Source organism: Morone saxatilis, unplaced genomic scaffold (genome assembly GCF_004916995.1).
Source record: "Morone saxatilis isolate NCDOM2014 unplaced genomic scaffold, NCSU_SB_2.0 Contig9, whole genome shotgun sequence".
NCBI lineage: Eukaryota > Metazoa > Chordata > Actinopteri > Moronidae > Morone > Morone saxatilis.
The window spans coordinates 21811616-21816192 of NW_023340268.1; positions in this window are offsets into that span (position 1 = coordinate 21811616).

Here is a 4577-nt window from a genome sequence, read left to right on the forward strand (position 1 = left end):
TAACCTCTGGCTGGAAGAGGGTCTCATCTGGACTCGCTGTCTCTCATTAGTGCTGATGGCTGGGTTCTGTAGTTATTGCTTTATGGTTATTGTTCAGCTAGTAGCACTGTTTTGTGCACCATTAAATCTCACTGGGGCTCGACCAGTATAGCATTGTTGAGACTGATTGTAGAGAGGGGAAACATTCAAAGATACAGTGGGCCTGTTCTATGTGGATTGTGTACCAGTTTTGCACTGATATGACTCTGCAAAGGTACTCAGAAGACTGCTTTCAAAAGACAAATAACTTTATTAAAAAACTCAAATTGTCTTGGGGCCACTGCTGGTATTGTCATCTCATAGGGGGGCCCCTTCAATGTTCAAGTACTACAAGAAAGAGCAATAGTCCTAAAATAATAATCATATGTTTCTATACATTTCATCAAAAGCCCCAAAACCTGCTCAGCATTTGTGGGAACCTTTGACTTTTGCTATTATTTTGCACCAGGCGCAACCAATTTCTGAAATAGAATTGTTTTTAATTGTATTAGTTTAAGCTGACATGAAACAACTAGAAAAAAGGAATTAATAATAATCTTGCGGGCCAGATTATATTATATTTTTGACATCATGTTGTGGGCAGGAGGGGGATAGAGGGTCTAAAATGGCCCCGGGCCAGCAGTTTGGGACCCCTAATTTAAGTTAAATATTCTTTAACGTGTTAAATAATTTAACATATACATTGACAACCAACTTTATGGTGGATTTATAGTTGTACATAGGCTCTACATCAAGGCATCGCAATTTGTTTAACAATGGAATACCACGCTACTGACATTGACATCACATCATCAAGTCACGTTTAGTGTTTTTTAAGACAGAAAAACTGAGGCTGAAGAGTCTCGACACAGCATAGGGGCTGTCTGAAATGCAATGCTACTCAGTATGCCTCAATCCACAGTCCAGGATTACAGTACCTCTCAGGAGAAAGTCACATCACCTCCACCTCACTCACTCTGGAAACACCAGCAGTCTGAGCTGACTGCTCTGCTAATTTTACCCATTAGTTGTTGTGTTTGCGTCCTGACTTGCCAGTGTTTCAGTGTTATGAGTAAGCCTGTTAACTAGCGACTTTCAGCTAGACATGTTAACTAACTGACACAAGAGGCAGGAGCAGGGAGAGTGCAGGTGATTAGTACAAGCAGATACTGAGAATAATCATTGTCCCATTGTACCTCTTACAAAGTAATGAGAAGAGAAAAAGAAGGCAGTTATACTGCACTGTTGACCCACCTTAAATCACTGAAGGCTAAATTCCTTTACCATAGCAGCCCTAAGCTATGCTGTACATGCGTCAGTGCAACGCAAAAATATAATTCAGGCCTCCTCTGTGCTGCTTGCCACAATATTGTAAATCACAGTGCAGTCTGCTGAGTAAATGAACATTTTCTGCATTATATACTGGGAAAAAACTGTTTTCATATCAGTGCATATCAGGTAACATATACACCAACACAACAGGAACAGACACAGTAAACATGGACAGGCTGAAAACAGCAATCTGTAGTATCATAGTGTTTATAGCAGATGCTCAGAGAGAGGCTGAGGAGCAAGTCCATTTAAACATTTAAAAACTAGCTTTACATAGTGAAAATCAACTAAATCTGCAAAGCTAAAGGTCTTTTCCTAAAATGCGACAACGATAGTTGCCAAATAGTTTTCCAAAATTGATGGACGCTACAAGTGTGGACAAAGTAACAGGACAGTGTGTACAATAGTGTGTAACTGCTGACCACAGGAGTCTCCCCACTGCTAACATGTAAACGAGGCATGTTGCTCTGGCATGAGTAAGACACTAAGAGTCACACAAAACAACCCAACAAGTGACAACACTGACTTTCATCACCTAAATGTAACACATGACAAGGTAATTCTAACAAAGTAAGCCATGACCACTATATGCTACATGAAGCACAATCAGCAGGTAAAGTGTTTTAAAGGAGTTCTACCTGTGGAAAACACCTGAAAAAGGTCCACTAATCCAGTGTTCCCACGGGAAGGTTGTGAGGCCTTCTTGATTTTAAGGCATGCTTGAAAAGGTAAAAATATGCACAGTAGGTCTTAATATTAGCATTTGGTTCACTTCTGTGAAGAAAAGTAAATGAAAGCATTTTGTTAAGGACAAACAATGGCAAGGCCATGATACTGCCAAAGGACAAGAAAACGAAAGAAAAAAAAAAGAAGCCTATTATGGGGTATGATTGTTAAAAATGATACCACAGAGAATTGTATAAAAAGTTCAGGAAATATTCTCCTGAAAATTCATCCAAATCACTGGTTTTACACACACTTCCTGCAGTTACTGAGTTCATTGTCTGGGTTCATTGTACAGTTTTGAATATAATATAAAAAATATATAAAACATGTTGCATAATCAGGAGTCATCAGTTTACAAAATGATAGAAAAAGTAAAAAGGTTGTAAACCACTGCACTAATTTAATCTGTCATAATAATTACACCAATATTTTAGCCAACACGTCAGAAAAATCAGCAGGGTGTCCCTTCCATATTGCCTGTTAAGGAATGAATAACTGTAAAGCCTACTTCAATATTTTTTCACATTCCAATGTCTGAATATTCTTATGAATTAACAGTTTATTGCCCTTGAATTATTATGCTTATCATTACAGTGCCATATAACAGCATTAAAATGGCCAAAATATTGTTTATCATTAAGTATTTCCAAAAACCACTCATGTCTATGGTGAGCTAAGAGATTTGTCTTTCCTCAAAATATAAATAATAAAGTTGCTGTAATAGTTCTTGCGTGATGGAGGCTGTGCTTACTATAATAGCTGGCGGTTGCATTGAACATTGCTCCAGTGCAGAGTACTGTCGCCCCACTGGGTTGGGACTGTGAACCAAGGAAGATGTGCTACAAGGAAATGTTCACATCAAGGCCACAGTGAAACCCAGGTCCACACTGTAAACTACACACCATTGTGAAACTTTTACTGAGCACTTATTCAGAAATTCATATTTCAATAGTGAAAATTGGAATACTCTACAGAATAGACAGACTGGGTTTTAAGGGCAACACACACCAGCCGTGTACCAGTGATTGGAACCAATGTCGTTTTTTCTAGGTGTGAACCACTAAATCTGCAGGCGTCTTCTTCTCCATCATGACAGACGGTCTCATCATGTGTGTGGCCAGACAACATGCAAATGGACGCTTTGGTTTCCAGCACTGCGCCACGGCGTTGCAAACACCTGGGCCAACGCTGAATTTGGCAAAAAATGTCACATTTGCTGGGAGTGTCGTGACTGTAATTCAGGCGGAGATTTAATTGGCCCCGTTATCGCTTAATCAGCTCCCTATTAGCAGATTATTCCTGCTGGTGTCGTTCTATCGTTTCCCCTCATCTATTGTATCATGGTGCGGTGGCTGCCACCGCTCTAATCTGCTCATTCTGCGCTCCTCTAACGTCTCTGTTATCCTCCTCACATCTACAGCAGCCTCTTTAATACAGGGAGGAGTCTTAATGATCGCACAATACGGCCCTCCCTGCCACTTCTTCCTCCTCTTCTTCTCCTCTAATTAATTTGTGACGCAGCTGCAGAGCCCAGTCGTCGCCTCCATTTGCTGAGAGAGAAACAAGCGGCTCCTGCAACCTCTCGGCCGAGCCTCCACCTTTAATGAGCCAGAGAGCGCCGCTGAGAAAGCGCCTTGACTGCAGCCATCCACCGTCTGCCCTCTGCGCTCGTCCAGTCAACTGCCACACACCACTCCTTCCTCCTCCTCTCTCCTCCTCCCGGCACTGCCCGCGCGCCGACTGCCATTCTTACATAACACTATCATCACTCGGGTGTTCAGCTCAGCTGCTACCACAAAGCACAACACTTCTCCTCAACCACCACCCCCTCTTCACATCTCACTCCGGCAGTCCGACCCGACCGCCCGCCACCTCCTGCTTTGGGCACTCTGCCAGGCCAATGCAATAAAGGAAAAAGAGAAGAAAAAGAGACATGGCGAGAAAGAGGTAGAAAGAGCCCGGGTGGAGGTTGATAGAGGGCGAATGTAGCTCCACCTAGAGCAAAAACCAGACTTTTCTTAAACCCAAACACCAAGACAAAGTTGGACAGGTAGACGTCTTACTCAAAAATCTGCCAAAAGACTCCTCACTCTGTGCTACCACAGTGTGGAGCAGCCCTCCGCCGTAAAACAGCAGATAGACGGCGTCCAGACATCCACGTACAACGCAGCATTCCAACAGAAGGCAGGATTCGGTAACCCCCCCTCTACTGCTCCAGCTGTACAGTACCACAAAGAAACCCCTCCCTGCTCCTCTTACCCTCCCCCAATTCCTCAAACCCTCCGTCTTTTCCTCCCCCCTCCGTTTTCACTGTAAAAATAAACACATGCTTACTTTCAGGGGCCCCTTAAATGTAGCCAGAGCTGAGGGCTTCATTTGTTCATATTACACCAGCCAATCAGGAGTGAACATGGAGTCTGTGTAGGCATGTGTGCACGGGCGTGTGTGTGTATACAGGGGGTAATAAAGGAGTGACACAGCCAAGATACACTGAGAGGGAT